Source organism: Lepidochelys kempii, chromosome 1 (assembly GCF_965140265.1).
Source record: "Lepidochelys kempii isolate rLepKem1 chromosome 1, rLepKem1.hap2, whole genome shotgun sequence".
In the NCBI taxonomy this organism is placed as follows: domain Eukaryota; kingdom Metazoa; phylum Chordata; order Testudines; family Cheloniidae; genus Lepidochelys; species Lepidochelys kempii.
In genome coordinates, this window is record NC_133256.1 from 339,150,162 (window position 1) to 339,174,706 (window position 24,545).

Consider the following 24,545-nt stretch of genomic DNA (forward strand, 5'->3'; position numbering starts at 1 on the left):
AGCTCTGTTTGGCAAAGGCCAGTGATGATGGGGGGCCAGCCACTGCAGGCCGCTGAGAGAGCGTTTTAAGTACATTTCAGCATAGCATGTTTGCTCCTAAGAAATCTAATATCCTTTGGGTCAGTGCAGGCCAACTGTTAGATATAAAGAATTCATAGTGCTTGCAGTCCCCAGATGAACCATTTTCAATTCTTCATGTTTCTGAAAAACCATTGTGTCGATTTATCAGCGGTGGCTGTGCCGCATAACGAGGACCGTCTCCTGCCTTAATGCCAAAGTGTAAATATTGCATTGCAGCAAACAGCGGTAGATAATGCATAATAATGAGCTGAGTTTGTTATGTGGATGTGTTAGTTGGGCCCTCAAAACAATGCATCTGTTTTTTTGTTTTTCTTATTAAGTTTTTTCCCTGCAAAAAACAGCCTTAATGCCGACTGCAGAAATGAAATAATCATTTACGATTCCTGAAAAATAGATGATAGGATAAGAAAGACAAGGACAGGGATGAAAGACCATTTCTGATCTGACAAGCCATGGGTGTCGTCAGTGCAAATTCACTTAGACACCAGCAGAGCTCTAAGCAGAGCTGAATTTTCATGCTGCAGAGATGGACTTTTCACTGTCTCATACCGCTTTTACTTAATAGGATAGGACTTCCAGGCTCAGCACATGATTAAACAACTCTTATGAAAAGAAATTTAGCTTGAGCCAATGGTAATCAAGTGGTAGCTCTGTGATTTTTTTCTAGTTAATTTCCAGGTCTCATCAGAAATGCATTCCCTCCCTCCCACCTCGATAAGGCAAGGTACAGAGCACTTCAATGGCTGTCAATCATCTTGCATTGTCAGATACAAGCACTTTAGGAATTACCGAACCAGTGTTTAGCAAATGCTAAACAAATTCACATCAGTGCAGAGCATGAAGAATCTGATTAATGTATCTTCATCCAAGAGTTTTAATAACATGGGCCAAAATGAGGAGTAGCTTGTTCTCCTTTTAAGATATATTTTTAAAATATTTGTGATAGATGAACTAGCACCCCGAGACGCTGAAGTTCTTTAGCCACTGGAAAGATACAGTATGGTCAGTAAGGGTATGTCTACACAGCAACTGGTCAGTAAGGGTATGTCTACACAGCAACTAGACACCCACGGCTGGCCCATGCCAGCCAACTCGGGCTTGTGGAACTCAGGCTGAGGGGCTGTTTCATTGCTGTGTAGACTTCTGGGCTTGGGCTGGAGGGTCCCGAGCTCAGGTTCCAGCCCCATCCTGAAGTCTACGTAGCAGTGGTACAGCCCCGCAGCCCAAGCCCCGTAAGCCCGAGTTGGCCGGTACAGGCCAGCTGAAGGTTTTTCTCTGCTGTGTAGACGTACCATAACAGTTCAAGCTTCCAATCTGGCCCCCATTTCACCCCTTCCAGTGCACCTTCACATTAACCTGGAGGTACCAACAGACTGTCCGGGACTCGTTCAGTGCTTTGTTCCTCTGCTGAGACTACTTCATCCCACCAGTTGTGAAGCCCTTCCATGAGATGCTGAGTACCCTGGAATCAGTGGTAGTTGAGGGAGCTCCGCACCTTGCAGGATTCAACCCTAAAGATGCCAGTGGCTCTGTAATGGGTCCACCTGTCCCTATTTCAGGTAGGTCAACACACTCAAATGGCAGTAACTGTCAGGCACTGTGAACCGGTGACCTACATGTGAAAGGCTCTGTAGTATGGATATTTTCACCTGCTATCCTTGTGGGTTTCTCCTGTGATATTCAGTCCCTCCATCAAGAAATATTAAAATTTATGTAGTTTCTTCTGTTTCTTTTCCAACTAATTTTATAATGACCAATAAGGTTTTATGTAACTACATGCATGTTTAGTCCTTGCAGCAGTTACACCAACTACCTGTGCCTTTGAGTTTAAGGCCTTTAGCATCAGTCTCCCTGTTCACCACGCACGGATGGATGTTAGTTATAGCACATGTTGGGAGTACTTAACATTAGTAGTGGATATGGTCCACTGGTATAGAGCACAGATGAAGTTTTGATGCATGAGACTCACACTGCATTACAGAAAAAATAAGATTGTTTTAGAAAGACAATACTAAAGTTATTGTACACCCCAGATGTCTACAGCAGAAACGCAATAATAAATAAAGGCGTGTTATGTTGCATCTTTTATGGGTGGGTGAAAACTGAAGCACAGGCAAGTTAGATGACTTCCCTAAAGTGATTAATCGGCAGACGTGGGGACAGAACCAAAGAATTTTGACTCTTGGTAAGGGGCTGGCCTAGAATACAGACTATGGGGGAATGTCAAAAAAAAGTGGAAGCAACTAAATATTGTTTTCCATAAACAAAGTGCACCAATGTATTTTCACTGTGAGTAACTTTTGTTTTAGATTATGGATGCACAGCTAAACAAGAAAGAACATACATAAAGTCTCCCTTACAGTTGATTTATATTCTCTGAAGTGGCCACTAAACTTTGTACATACTATGAAGGCACAAGTCAACTTTGACCCATCATCGCTGGGTTAGTCTATTTGGTGTGTGGGAAAGAGTTCTCCAAGGCCCTATCTCTTGCTATCTATTAATATGTCATTCTACTCCAATGCTACATCTCAGGGACATCCTAAAGCCAGCGGAAGGCAAACCCATTTTGGGCCATTTTGAACTCACTCGATCAAGCATCGTAAGTTGGAAAGTCTTATCTAAAATCAGGTTTTATTTGGTTTGCCTCCTACTTAGAAGAAAAGGAGCAGAAAGAAATGGTGGTGGGGGTGGAAGAATTCAATAAAAAAGTTAAAAATGGAGTAGAATGAAAATCTAGAGAGACTTGACAGGGAAAAGGAGTAGAGAGGGTGAGAGAGAGAAAAAAGTATAATGAAACATGACTGCAATGGAACAGATATTAGGTCTGCTCGTCGCTCACGGGCCAAGTTCATGGGTTTAGTCACATGGCAGTGCATGGGAGGAGAGATCATCTTGTAGACAGGGCACTGGATTAGAACTAGAGCCAGGTGAAAGGTTTCCGACTGAACACTTTTCCACTGGAAGTGCTGATTCTGACTGAATTCAAACATTCCGTAGGAACTTGTCAGTTTTGTTGAAACTTGACAAAGGTTTGCTGCCAACCTGGACTCCCCAGCCATCCTGGGCAGCTGCCTCCAGAGCTGCCTGACACCCCCAGGGAGCCATTTACCTGGGATGTTTGGCAGCCCTCGGACAAAGCAAAAAAATTCAGTGTCTGTTCCCACAAAATTGAATTTTTCAGAATTTTTCCTCCTGTGAAAACCAATCCAATTTGTGTGTGTGAGAGAAATTACATTTTTCCAACAAGCTCCATCTAAAACCTAGGTTCAGTTTCCAGCTCGGCCACAGACTTCCCCAATTGGAAGATTGGGCCAAAAGGAATCTGATGAGGTTCAATAAGGATAAGTGCAGGGTCCTGCACTTAGGACGGAAGAACCCAATGCACAGCTACAGACTAGGGACCGAATGGCTAGGCAGCAGTTCTGCAGAAAAGGACCTAGGGGTTACAGTGGACGAGAAGCTGGATATGAGTCAGCAGTGTGCCCTTGTTGCCAAGAAGGCCAATGGCATTTTGGGATGTATAAGTAGGGGCATAGCGAGCAGATCGAGGGACGTGATCGTTCCCCTCTATTCGACATTGGTGAGGCCTCATCTGGAGTACTGTGTGCAGTTTTGGGCCCCACACTTCAAGAAGGATGTGGATAAATTGGAGAGAGTCCAGCGAAGGGCAACAAAAATGATTAGGGGTCTGGAACACATGAGTTATGAGGAGAGGCTGAGGGAGCTGGGATTGTTTAGCCTGCAGAAGAGAAGAATGAGGGGGGATTTGATAGCTGCTTTCAACTACCTGAAAGGGGGTTCCAAAGAGGATGGCTCTAGACTGTTCTCAATGGTAGCAGATGACAGAACGAGGAGTAATGGTCTCAAGTTGCAGTGGGGGAGGTTTAGATTGGATATTAGGAAAAACTTTTTCACTAAGAGGGTGGTGAAACACTGGAATGCATTACCTAGGGAGGTGGTAGAATCTCCTTCCTTAGAGGTTTTTAAGGTCAGGCTTGACAAAGCCCTGGCTGGGATGATTTAACTGGGAATTGGTCCTGCTTCGAGCAGGGGGTTGGACTAGATGACCTTCTGGGGTCCCTTCCAACCCTGATATTCTATGATTCTATGATTCTATGACCATAGGAAAGTCATTTAATCTACCTCTGCCTTAGCTTCCGCTCTGTAAAACAAGGATAGAAATGTCCTATCTCACAGGGCTGTTGAGAAGATAAATTCTATTAACTAGTAAGAGGTGTTCAGATGTGGGAGGTATATATGCAGATGGATAGATCTTTCCCTCCAGCAGCAGTAGTCAGTCCATGATTGCTGTGCTCCCTTCCTGCGTGTGCATGATCTTCAGTCGATGAATTCATATCCAGCACAGAATCACTGGCCATATCCCCACCCTGATCATACCTTGAAGCTAGCACAGTTCATAACGCACACTTCTGACCCAGTTTCATGGTACATTAGCTCTGGGAAGCTAGTCTGAGAGGTTTTCTCTGCCTTGAACCCCAAGAAATTCAGTGGTCCCTAGTTAAAACTTGCCGAGGGGAAATATTCAAAGTTGGTTTCATTAGAAAGCTAGCCATGAGCAGCCTCTGAAGCCAGTTAGCATTGAACTCTGCAAGGAACACAGGAATCTCTACAGTGAGTCAATATCCCAAGAATCAAAACTATCCTATCATGACCTCCTCTTAACAAAATGGGACAGTGGAAAATCATCAGAAAAGTAAACATTCTCAACCCTGAACATTTTGGGAGAATCATCCAACCATTCAAGATTCCTGCAGCTTTCAGACATAACATTTTGGCACATGGAAAATAATCCCTTGAATCCATTAAAGGTAACAGAATATTTTATTGCTCCTGACCTCTGGATATGGTTTGCATAGAGTGCCAAACAGTCTCACTGGAGCCTAAAATGGGAATGTTTTATTTTACGCAGGGAAAGAGAGCCTCATCTTATTTTCTGTGTTTGAAATAACAAAAGATGTCTGATGTCACAAAGGCAGTGTTTCAAGTGACACTGGTGGGGGAAAAACAACAAGTGATTCCTTTTGTTTAACCTTCACAAACATTCCAAACAAGCCAAAATTGGGAAGTCAGAAAATCTCAATGAGCGGTTTTCTTTAGACTGTTCCTAAAGCCCAGATGCTGAATAACCCTCATCCTGTATTACATTAGGGCAAGAGTCTACCACAACTGTGCAAACTGAGTAGTAAATTTCATGAGTAGTGCCATGTATTTCGAGAGGTCTAACCTCAAAGGCCCGGTTTACACCACAAAGTTTTGTCAGCATAGGTATGTCAGTCAGAGATGTGAAAAAATTCATACTCATGATGGACTAAGCTATGCCAGCGAAACCCACTTTGCAGATGCAACTGTACATGCAAAAGAGTCATTTCACTGATATAGCTTATCATAGAATCAAAGAATATCAGGCTTGGAAGGGACCTCAGGCGGTCATCTAGTCCAACCCCCTGCTCAAAGCAGGACCAATCTCCAACTAAATCATCCCAGCCAGGGCTTCATCAAGCCTGACCTTAAAAATCTCTAAGGAAGGAGATTCCACCACTTCCCTAGGTAATGCATTCCAGTGCTTGTCCACCCTCCTAGTGAAAAAGGTTTTCCTAATATCCAACCTAAACCTCCCCCACTGCAACTTGAGACCATTACTCCTTGTTCTGTCGTCTGCTATCTGTCCTCTTTGGAACCCCCTTTCAGGTAGTTGAAAGCACCTATCAAATCCCGCCTCATTCTTCTCTTCTGCAGTCTAAAGAATCCCAGTTTCCACAGCCTCTCCTCATAAGTCATGTGTTCCAGTCCCCTAATCATTTTTGTTGCCCTCTACTGGATGCTTTCCAATTTTTCCACATCCTTCTTGTAGTGTGGGGCCCAAAACTGGACACGGTACTCCAGATGAGGCCTCACCAATGTCGAACAGAGGGCAACAATCACATCCCTCGATCTGCTGGCAATGCCCCTACTTATACAACCCAAAATGCCGTTAGCCTTCTTAACAACAAGGGCAAACTGTTGACTCAGATCCAGCTTCTCGTCCGCTGTAACCCCTAGGTCCTTTTCTGTAGAACTGCTGCCTCGCCATTGGTCCCTAGTCTGTAGCGGTGCATTGGATTCTTCCGTCCTAAGTGCAGGATTCTGCATTTGTCTTTGTTGAACCTCATCAGATTTATTTTGGCTCAATCCTCTAATTTGTCTAGGTCCCTCTGTATCCTATCCCTCCCCTCCAGCATATCTACTGCTCCTCCCAGTATAGTGTCATCTGCAGACTTGCTGAGGGTGCAGTCCACGCCATCCTCCAGATCATTAATGAAGATATTGAATTGGCCCCAGGACCAACCCTTGGAGCACTCCGCTTCATACCGGCTGTCAACTAGACATGGAGCCATTGATCACTACCCGTTGAACCCGACAATCTAGCCAGCTTTCTATCCACCTTATATTCCATTCATCCAGCCCATACTTCTTTAACTTGCTGGCAAGAATACTGTGGGAGACCGTATCAAAAGCTTTGCTAAATTCAAGGAACAACACGTCCACTGCTTTCCCCTCATTCACAGAGCCAGTTATGCTATTCAGGGAGGTGGTTTTAACTATACCAGCAAAAGAACTCCTTATGCCAGTATAATTTGCATCTGCACTGGGGGACTCCACCAGCATAGCTATACTGGTATAGCTGTATTGGCAAATTCCTTTCTAATGTAGACTAGCCCAAAGTAAGGTAGCTCTCCCTGTGAATAAGGGTGTCAGACTATGGCCCTTAATGTCAGTGTCTCAGACTGATTAACTTGTCTTCGCCAAGTCCAACACTCCAACATGTAAGTGGTGATACACAGCTAAAATTTTCAAAAGCAGGTGCCTGAAGTTAGGCACCTAAATCCATATTTAGGCACTCAAGACCCAGTCTAAGGCCCCATGAAGTCAATGGAAAGATACCCACAGATTTTGTTAGAGCCTTTCATGAAAAGTAGCCTGCTATTAAAAGGTGCTGAGCACTCATATACCCACTGAAGTTAATGGGAACTGTATGTTTGTGTGACTGTTCTTGGGGTGCCCAAGACTATGAGTCATCTCCAGCGAGAGGGAGTCTTTCTTGTAGTTGCTGGGTGTCAGTTCCCCAGCACCACCATCCTTTCAGCCGCTCAAGCTCTCTCCTCTGGGCTGTAGCAGCCCTGACTTTGCCTTGCGGGTTAGCAATAGGGGCACCCCAATCGCCAAGTCCCTTACAGTCCTTCCCCTGTGATATCCAGCCCCTGACCCTGGCTTCTCACAGAACTTCCAGATCCTCTGCACACAAAGGAGCAGTGTACCCCAGTTTGCCAGTTTTACCTTAAACCACTGCTCCTGTAAAAACACACAGCACTTGTATGCATCTGATGAAGTGAGATGTAGCTCACGAAAGCTTATGCTCAAATAAATTTGTTAGTCTCTAAGGTGCCACAAGTCCCCCTGTTCTTTTTACAGCACTTGTGATCACTTTCGATAAAACAAAAGTAGGCTTATTTAAGAAAGGATGAAGATTTAATTAGAAACAAAAGAAAGTGATGGAAACACTGGGTTACAACACAGAACAAAACATAAAACATGAACTTGGATCGGCACTTAATAGTTACCTTTGCTGTATAATAAAGTAAACTTTCCCCCCCAAAAGTTCAGTCTTCTGCAGAGCTGGCTGGTTTCAGATAAACCAGGATTCAAGTGTTCATGAATTCCCATCCCCCCACCTTCCCACTCCTCAAGCGGTTTCCTCCGTGAGTGAGTGCAAGTGTCCTTCCCCTCACGCGATTATACTGAAAACAGGCTTTTGTTGCTATTCATATAGGTTGAATCCCTGCCTTGAGAAGTTTCATATTTTATCTTTATGTGCTTTTGGTTGTTTGTTGTTTCCTCTGACTGTTTCCCATTCAAAGTCTTAGTATTACACAAGGTTAAACAACTGAGCCTTGCATGGCGTCGTCACTGGCCAGACAGGGCAAGGAGACAACTCCCCCTTGCCCACATGGGCTGTTACTGGGACATCCTGGCCACCAGTCTACTTTTTTCTCCACAAAGCGTACGTCCAGTATCAATACACTGATCCTTAAATATTACCCATACATACATCTCCCAATGATTATGAAGATGTTATGAGCTCTCTGTCGATACTCTACATATTATTCTTTATGGATAGGAATCCTGCAAGATATGTGTTTGCTGTCATGAGTTTATCTGGTCTGTGGTAAGAGATGTTTGCAAAGAACAGGGGACCCTTTGCCAAGGGGTCTCTGTCACAGTGAGTACCTCTGAAAAATCAGGCCAAGTTTATTTAGGTGACTATCAATGTAGACTTCTGAAGTAAGGCACCTAAGTTCAAAAATCATGGCTCATGGTTTTAGCTAAACATTGTTGGCCTCTAAGAAAAGATTAAGGGCAAGAGTTTAGAGCCCAGGACTGGAAGTCAAGAACTCTTCCGTTCTACTGTCAGTTCAGCTAGTGACTCACTGGGTGACCTTGGGAAATTATTTAATCTCTGTGTCTCAGTTCTGATATCTAATTTATACTTACCTATCTCAGTTTTGTTAATGATACTCACAACAATAATGCCCATTTTTATATAGTACTTTTCATGAGTAGATCTCAAAGTGCTTCATGATTTTTCATATATTTATCCTCACAACACCCCTGGGAAGTATGGAAGCTTTACGGTATCTATTTTCCAGCTGGGAAACGGAGGCACAAAGAGGATAAGCGACTTGCCCAAGGTCACCCAGGAAGTCCATGGCAGAGCAGGGAATTGGATCTGGGTCTCCTGTGTTCTAAGCCAGTGCCCTAACCACAGGATTTCATAGAACTGATAAAATAAAAAAAAAATCTTCATTGAAAATTAATTTTACTTTTCATTTTCCCCTTCCCCCATTTTCATCAAAATTTCCCAGGAGCACTTGTTCAGATTTTCATTGAAAAACCAAAACTGAAAATAAATTAAAAAAATCAGTTTTTGAAAATTCTTTTCTGTTTAAAAAATATTTTTATTTCCAGTAACAATTTTTGATATTCAAAAATGATTTTTGGTTAAAATATTTGAAGTTTTGGTAAAAACATTTTCAATTTTGAAAACAGTTTTCTGAAAAACAATGAATTAACAAGAAAATTTCCACAAAAGTTTTCATTTGACAAAAATCCATTTTTGACAAAAAAAAAGGGACAGCTAATTAGGCTGTATATCACATCTATGATCCAGCCCAGAGCCTCTACTACAAGACCACCTTTTTCTCTACTAATTTTTTGCTGTCACATTCCACCTTTTTTTAATTTTAAGAATCACAGAAATGTAGGGCTGGAAGGAACTTCAGAAGGTCATCTAGTCCAGCCCCCCAAGCAGAGAAAGGATTAAGTACACTAGTGTTTGTCTAACCTGTTCTTAAAACCCTCCAATGATAAAGGCAACTTCCCTAGGTAACCTTATCTAGCCTTATTGTTTGAAAGTTTTTCACTAATATCTAACGTAAGTATCCCTTATTGCAAACTAAGCTGATTATTTCATATCCTACCCTTGGTGGACATGAAAAACAATCAATCCTTGTCTTCTTTACAACAACCTTTTACATAGTTGTAGATTGCTAACAGGTCTCCCCCTCAGTCTTCTCCTCTGTAGATTAAACATGCCTAATTCTTTCCATCTCTCCCTCATACGTCATGTTTTGTAAACCTTTTATTTTTGTTGCTCTCCTCTGGACTGTCTCCAGTTTGTCCACATTTCATAAAGTGTGGTGCCCGAAACGGAACACAGGACTCCAGATGAGGCCTCACCCTTTATTCAGTGCTGAATAAAGCAGAGTAATTACGTATAATACTCCTGTTAATACATCCCAGAAAGGCATTTGCCTTTTTTTTTTAGCAGCATCACATTGATTACTATTTGAACACTGTTTTTTGCCTGTCATTATTTCTCAGAACAGGAGAAGGCAGGGACACATTACTATTCACATAGTCCATAAATAAACTGTTTATGGCCAGTTGTAAAACAGAGAACTGAGAGTGCTGATTAGTTTAAATTCATGGGCGGCAATGTTATGTATTACTTAGCATCCTCCACAAACAATAAATGACTGGCTGGTTACCATTGACAGCAAGGCAGAAACAACATTAAGCTGCTGTTTTTAAAATATAGTTCCGTCGTGAAATAAATTTCATGTTCATAAATGATATAACCAGTAATACTGGGCTTGATTCCATATTTTTAGAAATACTGAGAGCGATTCCATAGAAAATTGTCTTCATTGCCAGTAGCCCATAGAAACATCATGTGCCTCCTAGCCTCCAAAAGCAAAGGCTTATAGCTTCTAGGAGAAAAGAAGGCATCCCCCCCACATCACCTTCTTAGCCATAGAAAGTCATAATATATCATGCTGCTTTGTGCACCCTCTAAGGCAGAACCTGTTACTCCAGCATCCCTAATTGTCATACGGGGCAATTGTGCAACTGCTAGTGATGTCACCGAGCATGCATGGGTGTGTCCCTGAGGAATCACAAGATAGTGTGAGTTTGTCCTGAGCCGATGGTTACATTCCAAGTATCAACCAAGGGCAGAGCCCTCTGCTATATTAGAAATATGCCCATGTCATCATAGAACTCCAAGAGAAGCAGAGGCAACACCCAAAACAGTGGGTGTCATTAAAACACTCAGCACTGGAAGTACCTACAGTTACTATAAGATCTTCCTATTCTTAGCATAACGCCCATTTACACCAGATGGCTCGCTGTTCTCTTCTAGTGATGGGACCACACAGAGGTTTAAGCATCTGCAGTGGCCTAATAGTTGGGTGTTTTTGCTTAGGTGATAGCAGTTCAGGCTTTTAGCTCCAGAAGTCCAGGGTTCAATTCCCATTGTTGACGACCCATCCAAGGATGTCACGTTACATTTAGATAGGGGGCATTGTGGTAAGTCACTTGAGAATCGTAAAATGTGTTTAATGGTTCCCACTGAAAGTATTACTCACTCTTTGTATTACTGTTGTGCCTAGAGGCCATAGCTGAGATCAGGCCCCTTCTCCCCCATTCCTGATGCTGGACATGTACATTGTAAACTCTTTGGGACAGGCACTGTCTGTTACGGTCTAGACAATAAAAAGGAAATACTGCTCTCTGCATTCATATGTGTGCAACAGCTGTACAGAGGGATTGAGTGATTTGCCCAAGATTACAGAAAAAGTCTGTTGCAAAGCAGGAAATTGAACATAGATTTCCTGAGTCCCACTCTGCTTCTTTAAAAATAAGATCAATGTAACAGTCCATGGGTGGCATCAGGAAAAGGCATGCCACTCAACAAAAGGACGAGCCCATACCATATCATGACTTGGGAGATCCCTTGGGCACAGGAGTAGATTCCTTAATGACTCTTGTCCACTTTGAATTCATGGCCAATTGGTATAGTAGAAGCACAAGTGAAATTGACTTGCTGGGTGAAAAGCCCATTTTCATGGATGTCATCCAGATAAAAATACAATACAGCTATTCATTTAACATTGTTTGTATCTGCTTTGGATTTTGGGGATGATACTGTTTATGCAGTTTGAAAAACATCTTGAATTAATATTTAGCATTTACTAAGCCCCTTGGATTTCCTGATGTAATTTGCATTAGCTCATAGCAGCAGGGGCCTCCAGAGAGCCAGCACCAAAAAATTCAATAGTAAAACAAATGCTTTGATATGTTAGAAAACAGGGTCTACTTCACCTTTACTATGTGATCATTTGTAAAAAGAAGTAAAAACAAATAAACCAGACCTATTCTCTATTCCATTCCTAAGGAAAACATTGCAGCCATTAAGGGAACATTTAGGCAGAGGCACATTTGAATACCGGTGCTTATTGTACATTTGACAATCTTGAATGATAAAATCATTAGCAACACAGGGACTATTTCCAGAGATATTTGAACCATTTCAGACAAACTAGGAATCCCAGAAGAAGATGGGTTTGTTGTGAAGACACTGAACTGGGATTTGAGCTCTGACAGATGCTCCCTTTGTAATTTTGGGCAAGTCATTTAGTCTCTTTGTGTCTCATTCTCATGTTTCCTTTTTATTCGCCCTTTGTCTGTCTTATCTAATTCAGTGGTGAGGTCTTTGAGGGAGAGATTGGCTTCTGCTATGTATCTGTACAGCTCCTGACACAATAGGACCGCCAATGTCTGTTGGGGGCCTCTAGAAGCTACTGCAATATAAACAATTAATAATCATCATCATCCTACCGACCATTGCCCTGAAACTCAGACTGAAACCACATGAAATTGGTCTTCAAGTACAGAAATATTTGGCCAACTTTATTTTTCAATGTTTTTTCCTGTTTTTTTCCCCCTGTGTTTGCTGCCACTGAACTTCCAGTTCCAGCAAGGATCAGAAGCACGGCAAAGGCTGCTCTTTTGGTCAGAGAGGAAATCCCACTGGAAAGCTATTCTGACAAGCTGTCTGATTTCCAGAGGAAAAAATGTTTAGATACTTTGGATGAGCATCAGAATCTAGCTATGAACACATGAAGATGATTATTGAGAAGGTTTTGCGGGCCCATCGTGCCAGTACATACACTGAAAAGAACTGAAAGTCATTACCACTGGTGGCACAAGTGGCAGCCCTGCTGGCTGTCGTGTCTGAGAAGCCAAGGTTTCAATCAACATGGAGCCGAAGCTACCTCTCACGTCTATTAGTGGTTCCTCCAGGTCGCCACAGGTCACTGTGGAAGAGTTTCATGGCCACTGGCTATGCTGTATCCATTCCGAGGGTAGAGAACTTCAGGCCTATCAGTTCTTGGACTGAGTGCTACATTCACTAAAAATCAAAGAGTGCTTATGTACCACTAAAAGAGTTTGGATTTTGGGCAAAAGTTTCATTTTCTCCTAGCAAGTTTAATGGTTACCATGTGTGCCAAAGCTCTGTCCTTGTCTCTGTGGGTCCCACGTTCCCTGGTGGATTTCAGTAGCTTCAGAGGCTCACTGTGACCCTCCACGTAACCCTTCTCAGTAGCTTCAGAGGCTCACTGTGACCCTCCACGTAACCCTTCTCTCTCTGGAGACAAGGGTCACAGTCTACTGAGCCATTTTCTTCATAAGCCAGCGAGGGAGGTGAGGAGAAGCTATCCTCCCTTGCATAGTCTCTGTTGTCTCCCAGTCTCAGCGATTAATCAGGGGCAAAGGGGGAAGCCCAGGCCTACCCTCTACTCCAGGCTCAAGCCCATTGACCCTAATAGTATCAGCTATGGTAGCTGACCTTTTAGAAACATGACACATACAATTCACTGGGCTACTTCCCCACAACAGCCCCCACTTCCTCATGCTCCACTTCACCCTTACCTCAGGGCCTCCTTCCTTGTACCTGATGTGGTGTGTACTGCTCAGTCTCTCCAACAGCACAACTTCCTCCCACAGCTCCTGACATCCACACCCACCTGACTGACTGGGAGGCTTTTAACTAGTTTCAGCCAGCCCCTGATTGGCTTCAGGTGTCCCAATCAATCTAGTGTTCTCCCTGCCTTCTGGAAAGTTCTTAATTGGCCCCAGGTGTCTTAATTGACCTCGAGCAGCTGCCATTTAACTTATCCTGGTACCAGGGGTTTGTTTAGCCTGGAGCTAATATATCTATCTCCCACTACTTTTCTATAGCCATCTGGCCTTTTCCCATCACACATGGAAACCTGGGAAGCTCAATTCTAACATACACCTCATTCTGTCACTGGATGGTTCTGTATTTTCTCCCTATCTCAGTTTAGTGAAAATGTAATTTCTTTCTAATGATCCTTGGTTATTATATTCAAGACAGAACAGTTCAACACGGCTTATATAAGTCAGGTGGATAAGACAAGACACTGTCAAACAGTGTGTTTGAAAAATACTGTGAAATCAAATACATTATTCAGCCAATGTTACTGAATCTGCTTCTGTCAGTATTTATACCACAATGGTAATTAAATGTCTTGAGGGTAACCAGCTCTTTCATTGTAGCTTTTTAAAAAAACTTATCTTTTCAGGCCTGAAGGCCAGGACCTTGCGCAATATTACATCGTGCCTTTCATCTGAGGGTCTCAAAATGATGCACAAAACTTAAGCATATCTTAAGCACAAAACTTCATGTCACCTCTATGAAGTATGGTGGGTCATAGGATGCCAGTCACTGTAGTATGACACAAGTTTAAATATTAGCATACAACTCACCAAAATGGACTATTTTTGCCACCCTAGGATTCAGCTGCTTAAATCTGTATCCCGCTATTAGAGAGACCCCTAGGCTTCTGCAAAAAGATGGGATTTAAATTCAGCCTCTAAAACCACACATTCTGACCTGCATCGATGGACAGTACCACAGACTAGGCCACTGTGATGCAGTGACCCTTTAAATGTTTGAGCACTCTTCCCCTTCCCAGTAAAAAGCCTCAGGTTTGTGTTGATTTCAGTTTTGCAGTGTGAAGAATCAAGCTAGCCATGCTTAAATGAGCTTCTCTGTGTCTGTATCTCCTTCTCTGCTGGGTCCAGCTAGGAATTTGGCAATGAAGGATTTCGGTCGCATGCATGTCCAGTGCTCCCATTGCCTGAACAACAAGAAGAAAAAGTAGCCATAAAAAGAGGGGAAAAGTTCTCCTGGAGATACAAAGTGACAGACTGCTGCTTTTTGCTGCTGGGACAGTGTGAACCAGCCAGCTAGAGAGGAGGAATGGCAATTAAAAAACAGAACAAAGGAATAGGTTGCTGCCCCGAGCTACTTCAAACAAAGTAGTGATGGGGAAGTAAGTAGCCATACCAGTTAACCATGTGCAAACAGGCAGACAGGCAAACAGCTTAGGAGCGCTGGGGGACAATAGCCAGTAGAGGGAGCACAAATACAGCCAAAGGCAGATTAGTGCACTCTAGTGCTGGCACAGAGCCAGAAGAGGCAGGGCTGGAGCACCCATGGGGAAAAATTAGTGGGTGCTCTGCACCCACCGGCAGCCAAGCTCCCCTCACCTTCCACCCTACCTCCTCCTCCCCTGCCCCCCCCAACTCCTCCGCCTACCTCCCAGCATTTCCCACCTGGCCGCCGCCAAACAGCTGTTTGGCAGCTTTAGCAACCTCTGGGAGGGGGGTAGGAGCTGGAAAGTGGCGTGCTCAGGGGAGGAGGTGGGGAAGAGGCGGGGCCGGGGTGGGGACTTGGGAAAGGAGATGGTATATTGGCAGGGAAGGGGCGGAGTGGGGCAGGGACTTTGGGGAAGGGGTTGGAATGGGGGTGGGAAGCGGCGGGGCAGGGTCAGGGCCTCATGGAAGGGGTGGACTGAGGTGAGGGTCGGGGGCAGAGCTGGGGGGTCAAGCACCCAGGGGAAAGAGGGGAAGTCGGCGCCTATGAGTGCAGATAGTGCAATAACAACAAGTAGTCTTCCTGTGGCAGAAAAGGCCTCCTGGCGGGTGTGAAGTCCAAGAGGAGAGCAGAGAAAATGGCAACTTTGGAGGGCCAGATTGGTGAATTAGACGGCAACTGCAAATCCAGGGTGATATACCTAAAATGTTTTGAGCAATCTGTAACCTGCAAAGCCATTCCAGATAGAAGAATTTCAACCTTACTGACAGTGATAGGTCCGAAGGCATATGCACTGCTGCATGACCTATTGTTGCCAACTGTGCCCGGAACTGCCACGTATACTGCAATTGCTGCAGCAGGGCAGGAATACTGTTCTCCTAACCCATCGATGATAGCACAATGATACTGGTTTGCATTAGCAATATCAGGGAAGTGTGGAGTTGTTAGCACATTTCGTTCCTGCTCTCAGAAAGTTGTGAGTGCACTGTCACTTTGAACAAACATTAAGTGGTGCCCTGTGTGACCAGTTAGTGTCTGTTTTATGCAATGACCAGGTCTAGAAGAAGTTATTGACTTCAGAGATTATATTCAAGAAGACTGATGAAGTAGCAATTGCCCTGGAGACTGCAGAGAAGGAATTTAGTGCAAACTGTGAAGTTTATCTCACGAATCAGTGAGACACAGGACCACAGGAATGTAAGGAATTTCCATATGGCCATTGTGAGCAAACCATGCTCAGAAGGATTGCTAGGCACATCAGGTTATTTGCAGGATGAGCGAGAAGAAAGGACACATTGCCGTGATCAACAACCAGCAACACAGAGTAACTGTTCAGCTAAGAAGACTCCTATGAAGACTGAACCTATGAAAGGGTGGAAGTAGGAATTCATAATGTGGAAAAAGAAAAGAGCTCTAGTGACACTGACCAAGATTCATCAGTACATGTTATTGGAAGCTGCAGTCAGAGATGGCATCTGGGTCACACCTGTGATTGAAGGAGTTCCTACAAGAATGGGGCTTGATAATGGAGCTGCCCTGTTTCAGAAAGCCATGGATGAGATCCAGAAGGGACTGAATGGAGTTCAAAATTATTGGGATGACCAAGGACTTGTTACAGGAAAGGATCAAGAGGATCATCTTCAAAATTTGGGTGCTGTGTTGCAATGTTTGGAAGACCATGGACTCAGAGTATGTCAAGACAAATGTGAGTTTTCAAACCTTTAGGTGAATACCTTGGACCTTTAATTGATGTTATGGACTTAACGAAATCACCAGAGAGAGAGAAGAGTGGGTCTTCAAGCACCCCTGCCGGAGAACCTGTCACAGTTATGTTAATTCTAGTACAGTAAATTTCTGCCTAACCTGTCGAGAATATTGGCACCTTCACATGAACTGTTACAATAAAAGAAAAACGGAAAATGGACTAAAGCATGATTGTGCATGTAAGGAAGCAAAGAAACTGTTTACATCAGCTGAAGTTCTTATGCACTTTGATGCTTTACTACCATTGCAATGTGCTTTTTATGCTTCATCATATGGAGTGGATGCGGTTCTTTCCCACTTTTTCTAATGGCATGGAGAAACCAATTGCCTTTGCATCTTGTAAACTCACTACACCTGAGAACTATGTGTAAACAGAGTGAGAAGCTCTTAGCATTATCTTCAGAATTTGGAAGTTCCATACCTATCTGTATGGTAGACATTTTAACTTGCAGATGGATCGTCACCCATTAATTTAATTTTTTGGACCAAAACATGGAATTCTGTCATTAGCTGCTGCTCATATGCAACTGGGAATTGCTACTTTCAGCTCATTCCAGTGCTATTCAGCTCTGTAAAGGGACTCAGCAAATGCTAATGGGCTATCATGCCTGCCTTGCCCAAGCTCCCATCTACCCAAAGAAACTTTGTATAAAGTGTTCTATCTGAATTTGGTGGATAGGTTACACGTCACTAGCAAAGACATCAATAAAGAAATCACTAAGGATGAGAGGTTTTTCGCAGGAGTGGGTGGGTGAGATTCTGTAGCCTGCGTTGTGCAGGAGGTCGGACTAGAGGATCATAATGGTCCCTTCTGACCTTAGTATCTATGAATCTGTGAATCTATGTGCTTTCTCTTGTGCAGGGAACAGTACTATGAGGTACAATGTTTGATCAACAATATCCCAGGTTTATACAATTTGTGTCACATCAATGGGAATTATCACAGTTGGATCTTATGGGGAATGCAGGTGATCCTTCCAAAATCACTTTGGTCTCAGGTTTTGGAATCTCTTCATGAAGGTTGGTTTGACATTATATGGATGAAAGCCATAGCCCAGAGTCATGTCTGGTGCCCAGGGAACAACAAAGATATTAAGAAGAAGACGAAGTGCTGTACTATGTGTCAGCAAATTCAGCTTGATCCTGGCCCAGCTCGTCTACACCCTCGGTCATGGTCTCAGACTCCCTGGACATGATTCATGTGGACTTTGATAGACTTGTAGAAGGTTATATGGTTTTGGTCATAGTAGACGCCCATTTGAAATGGCCAGAAGTTTTTAGAATGACTTCTACTACAACTACCAAAGACCACAGTTTAGCCAAAACTGTTACAGTCGGTAGATAAGAGTGACAATGGACCTCAATTCTGTTCTGAAGAATTTCAGAGGTTCCTACTCTTTAAATGGAATTCAGCACATATGCTCAGCTCCTTACCATCTTGCTACAAATGAACTAGTGGAGTGCTTTATACAAACACTTATGCAAGCCTTAAAAGCTAATAAGTCTATTTTGGGTCATCAGCCAAAATTGTACATTTTCTTGCTTGTCTACAGGAACATATCACATGCTATGACCCAGGAGTCATCTGCAACTCTTTGTTGAAGCAATTTTTGTGTAACTGTTGGGACCTGTAATGTCTTGATGTTGCCTCAGATGTGGCCAAGTCCCAAGCTATGCAAATTGACGGACGATGTGAGACTCATCATCATTATTTTCAAGTTGGAGACTTAGTATGGACTCGTAACTATTGCTATGGAGTGAAATGGGTATCTAGACAACTTGTAAAATGCATGAGACCTGTTCAGTTTGGGGTAAAACTATCCAATGCTATTTTATGGAAATGACATATGGACCAGTTGCAGCCTCAACAAGTACTAGAGTCCAGGCATGTTCCAGTAGGACTTTCTGTTCCTCCAACCAAACGTCCTTCTGTTACAACTCTTAATTTTGATGACTTGTTGGGAGAAACTTTAGTACCAGGTCTGGTTGATTCCTTAACACTGACTTTTCCTGTTGTTCAGGACACTGCCACACCACATTACCCCAAGAGAGTGTGAAGACCAGTGCTTTATAAATTGCTTTGTTAGTGCGCTGTTATTCCAAGGCAAAATAATCTGTTGCAATTTAAGAGTCTGCATCTGCAACTCTTAGGTTATATAGTTTTTTGTTAACAATATAAGGGGAGGAGTGTGATGTCCTCTCCCTTTAAATGTTTCAGCACTCTCCCCCGCCCCCACCCTCACCCCAGTGAAAAGACTAAGTTTTGTGTTGATTTCAGTTTTGTAGCATAAACAATAAAAATTTCCACAGCAGCTAGTTGTGTGTAAATGATCTCCTCTGTGCCTGCATTTCCTCCTCTTCTGGGCCCAGATATGACAGAGAGAGCACCAAGAACACCTTGCCTTTGGCCCTTGATAGTTTTACCCTGGGTAGGTCCAGCACATTCCTGAGGATGGCTGCCATCTTGATGGGTCATAGATGGAGAAACAACATGTTCTGAGCTAGCCTGGTCCAAGGTCCTTGAGTGCCCTGAAGATAAGGACTCTGACCTTGAATTGGATCCTGAAGAAGCTGGCAGGCAGTGGAGCCACAGAAGACCTGTGGTAGGCTGGTGCATGCTATAAAAGCTGAAGATTTGACTGGCCTTGATAGGGAAACTTTGGAAGCATTGTGTGTACTACTATCCTATCTCACTCTGCTAGGGAAAGGGAATTAACATATGCCAGTCTGGAGCTGATGGACGTTTACAGGAATGGGCACAGCTTTCTGGCTGCTGAGAGGTGAGTGAAGGTATCTTTTTTCTCAAGTGTTAAGTGAAGCAGAAATTACTGGTTGGAATTATATGGCAGGAGGTTAGCATAGGTGACCATAGTGGTCTCTTCTGGCCTTACAACATAGAATCATAGAAGATTAGGGCTGGAAGAGACCTCAGGAGGTCACCTAGTCCAATACCTGCTTAAGGCAGGACAAACACCAACTAAATCATCCCAACCAGGGCTTTGTCAAGCCGCGCCTTAAAAACCTCTGAGGATAGAGATTCCACCACCTCCCTAGGTAACCCATTCCAGTGCTTCACCACCCTCCTGGTGAAATAGTGTTTCCTAATATCCAACCTAGAACTCCCCCACTGCAACTTGAGACCATTGCTCCTTGTTCTGTCATCTGCCACCACTGAGAACAGCCTAGCTCCATCCTCTTTGGAACCGCCTTCAGGTAGTTGAAGGCTGCTATCAAATCCCCCCGACTCTTTTCATCTGCAGACTAAACAAGCCCAATTCCCTCAGCCTCTCCTCGTAAGTCATGTGCCCCGGCCTTCTGATAAATTTTTTTGCCCTCTGCTGGACTCTCTCCAATTTGTCCTTTCTGTAGTGGGGGGCCCAAAACTGGACACAATACTCCGGATGTGGCCTCACTAGTGCCGAATAGAGGGAAATAAGCATTTCCTTTGATCTGCTGGCAATGCTCCTACTAATACAGCCCAATATGCTACACCGCTAGACGGGTGGTGGAGCACTGGAATGGGTTACCTAGAGAGGTGGTGAAATCTCCTTCCTTAGAGGTTTTTAAGGTCAGGCTTGACAAAGCCCTGACAGGGATGATTTAGTTGGGGATTGGTCCTGCTTTGAGCAGGGGGTTGGACTAGATGGCCTCCTGAGGTCCCTTCCAACCCTGATATTCTATGATTTTATGGTTCTATGCCGTTAGCCTGCCTGGCAACAAGGGCACACTACTAACTCATATCCAGCTTCTCATCCACTGTAATCCCCAGGTCCTTTTCTGCAGAACTGCTGTTTAGTCAGTCGGTCCTCAGCCTGTAGCGGTGCATGGGATTCTTCTGTCCTAAGTGCAGAACTCTGCACTTGTCCTTGTTGAACCTCATCAGATTTCTTTTGGCCCAATCCTCTAATTTGTCTAGGTTACTCTGGACCCTATCCCTACCCTCCAGCATATCTACCTCTCCCACTAGCTTAGTGTTATCTGCGAACTTCTTGAGTGTACAATTCATCCCATTATCCAGATCGTTAATAAAGATGTTGAACAAAACCAGCCCCAGGACCGACCTCTTGGGCACTCTGCTTGATACTGACTGCCAACTAGACATCGAGCCGTTGATCACTACCCATTGAGCCCGACAATCTAGCCAGCTTTCTAGCCACCTTACAGTCCATTCATGCAATCCATACTTCTTTAACTTGCTGGCAAGAATACTGTGGGAGACCGTATCAAAAGCTTTGTTAAAGTCAAGATGTATCACGTCCACTGCTTTCCCCATATCCACAGAGCCAGTTATCTCATCATAGATGGCAATCAGGTTGGTCAGGCATGACTTACCCTTGGTGAATCCATGTTGACTGTTCCTGATCATCTTCCTCTCCTCCAAGTGCTTCAAAATGGTTTCCTTGAGGACCTGCTCCATGATTTTTCCAGGGACTGAGGAGAGGTTGGCTGGTCTGTAGTTCCCTGGGTTCTTCTTCTTCCCTTTTTTAAATACAGGCACTATATTTGCCTTTTTCCAATTGTCAAGGACCTCCCCCAATCACCGTGAGTTTTCATAGATAATGGCCAATGGCTCTGCAATCACATCAGCCAACCCCCTCAGCACCCTAGATGCATTAGATCTGGACCCATGGACTTGTGCATGGCCAGCTTTTCTAAATAGTCCTTAACCTGTTCTTTCACCACTGCGTATTGCTCACCTCCTCCCATACTGTGTTGCCCAGGACAGCAGTGTGGAAGCTGACCTTGTCTGTGAAGACTGAGGCAAAAAAAGCATTGAGTACTTCAGCTTTTTCCACATCATCTGTCACTAGGTTGCCTCCCCCATTCAGTAAGTGTCCCACACTTTCCCTGACCTTTTTCTTGTTGATAACATACCTGTAGAAACTCTTCTTCTTACCCTTCACATCCCTTGCTAGCTGAAACTCCAGTTGTGTTGTGGCCTTCTGGATTACACCCCTGAATGCTCGAGCAATATTTTTATACTCCTCCTTAGTCATCTGTCCAAGTTTCCACTTCCTGTAAGCTTCTTTTTTGTGTTTAAGCTCACCGAAGATTTTACTGTTAAGCCAAGCTGGTCGCTTGCCATATTTGCTATTCTTTCTGCACATCTGGATGGTTTATTCCTGTGCCCTCAATAAGGCTTCTTTAAAATACAGCCTGCTTTCCTGGACTCCTTTCCCTCTCATATTAGCCTCCCAAGGGATCCTGCCCATCAGTTCCCTAAGGGAGTCAAAGTTTGCTTTTCTGAAGTCCAGGGGCCATATATTGCTACTCTCCTTTCCTCCTTTTGTGAGGATCCTGAACTCAACCAGCTCATGGTCACTTCTGCCCAGGTTGCCCTCACTTCTACTTCCCATACCAAATCTTCCCTGTTTGTAAGCAGCTGGTCAAGAGGAGAATGGCCCTAGTTGGTTCCTCCAGTAGTTGCAACAGGAAGTTGTCCCCAGTACTCTCCAAAAACTTCCTGGATTGTCTGTGCACTGTTGTATTGCTCTCCCAGCAGATGTCAGGGTGATTGAAGTCCCCCATTAGAACCAGGGCCTGTGTTCTGGAAAATTCAGTTAATTGTCCGAAGAAAGCCTTGTCTACCTCATCCTCCTGGTCCGGTGGTCTATAGCACACACCCACCAAGACATCACCCTTGTTGCTCTTGCTTCTAAACTTAACCCAAAGACTCTCAACAGGCTTTTCTCCAGTTTCATACGTACATATGGATTCCCATTTTACAAAAGGCTCAAACTGAGGCAGGGAGGAGTTAAATGACTTTCCCAGGGTTATATGAGTGATTGGCAGAAACCTATTACCATCATATGCTTTAATGAGGGTTGCCAACTTTGGTTGGATGAATTCCCGGAGGTTTCATCACATGACATTACCTTTAATTAAATATTACTTTTTAATTCTATTGGATAAATGCACGTAAAAACTAGATATCACCTGAGTGGAGTAGAGAAACTAGACTATTAGACTGGCCAGCATTCATTTCTGTAGTTACAAGTGCTAGACTAGTAAAGACGAGGAGAAAAAAAATACACAGGAGGAGAGAGACGTATTCAGCATATGAATAAACGCCTTTGAATCTGTGGTTCACCTTTGTGTGGTTGAACTGAAGCCCACCATATCAGAGGAATGTCAGACTAATTTCCCCTGCATGCCTACCTTGTTACAAAATACCAGCTCGACAGCTAATGTCTCTAACAAGGTTCCACAGCTTCAGTGACATAAAATATGTCCTAGAATGTGCATGCAGACTAGTTATTATATTGATACGTATCCTCCTTTTATTGTCCAATGGGTCAAAAGCAGTTAGGTGCCCAACTCCCATTGGTTGCTGTGGATCATTCACTCAGCTTTCAGATCCATGAGATTGTTAATGGCTGCACAGGAGTAACCACTTAGAGTGCAAATGGAAGGTAGGGTGGAGAGTGAAAGCAGGGGAGAGGGCTGTAGTGAGTTGGGGGCTCCTAGTGAGATAGTTTCAGGTGAAATTTCAGAGGGTACTATTGGATAACTGCAAACAGAGATAGGCAGCACCAGTCATTTTTACACATAGCACCCCAATTCCTGGATGCATGAAGCAGGCATGCAATCGTGTGCCTAACGAGTTTTAAAAAATCCTAGGGCATCACTTTAACTTTTGATGCATATTCCTTGTGGGATAGATGTGGAACAACTGCAAAATTCAAACTCTCTGAGTAAGGGCTGGAATATCCTGAAAGGGCCCAAGAGAGTTAGGAACCTGTGGTGTATTGAGAATTGTGAAAAAATTACAAGCTGTCCCTTTAAATCCTAAAGGGTTGCCTGATCCTGCTTGCAGGCTACGGAGCTCTGCTGGCAAGCTTGTAATCTGTGTTTCAGACAGTCTGCAGAAAGCCATCCTGGAGCCAGGCAGGTTGAGCTGTTCCTCTCTTTTAGGGAGCAGCCTGCTTTGTCTCGCTCCATTTTGGGGTTCTTGTGTTAGGGTTCTTGTGTAAGAAATACAGTTACACGGGAATCTGGCAGGAAGAGAATTTTATATTTTTATCTATCTTTCTGTGTAAGGCTTTGAAATAACCCAGTTCCCACTGAAAGTCAATCTGATATAATTGAGCACTGCCCTATTTGCTGAAAAGATAAGGAGAGTACTAGCACAAATACTGCCAGGATTGCTTTATCAGCACAGCCAGGCATTTCTGCCTGCCCGGTGAACTTGCTGCTAAAACCAAGCAGTCCTTTTTGGACAAACTGTCTGGGAAAACCAGGGAGTCTCCTGCTTCTGTTTCCAAACTAGTTTGATTTTGTCAGAAAGTGACTTTTGGCTATAGGCCTTATGGAGTCTGCTGACATTTTAAAGGAAGTAGGCTAGAGGGAGAAAGACACATATGAGGCACTCTGAGTAAGATACTAAATGAGGTTGCAGCCATTATATTCTTGACGTAACAGTTAAATAGCAGCCTTGTACTCAGACTTGAGTTGTTTCCTAAAAATGCTACAGTTCTTTAACAATATTTTGCTCATGCAACCACACAAAACATTGTGAATGTGTCAAATCAAAGCAAAGACAACAAACACAGGAAATATTGGATCATTTGTTACCTGATTAGTAGATACTTAGAAGTTTATGCCCTTGTGTGCACACATAACTCCAATGAATGTTAATGGAAGTTGTGTGAATGCTTCAGGGAAGGCTAGACTTCTTAAAAAGCGTTGTTCAAATTAATTACTACTGTGATAGGTCAAAGTTAAATCACTTATCTTGGCTTCCTCTGCAATAAAAATAAAGATGTAGGTATGAAAGACACGCTTGAAACAATACAGAGTACCTAATGCCCAGATCCAAGACAACAAGTGTTAATTTTACTACATTCTTGGCCAAAGCAACAAAAAATCTCAAGTAGTCAACACTCCATCACTT

At 43.6% G+C, this 24,545-nt stretch overlaps 1 long non-coding RNA gene across 1 annotated transcript in view; it reads left to right on the top strand.

The window, feature by feature from the left end:
- LOC140906945 (uncharacterized) overlaps positions 1 to 24,545 on the top strand; it is a 68,210-nt gene that overhangs the window by 36,383 nt on the left and 7,282 nt on the right. The window contains exon 2 of the long non-coding RNA XR_012157310.1: positions 1,421 to 1,640. This is a non-coding gene — a long non-coding RNA (uncharacterized lncRNA). The remainder of the gene's footprint in view (positions 1 to 1,420; positions 1,641 to 24,545) is intronic.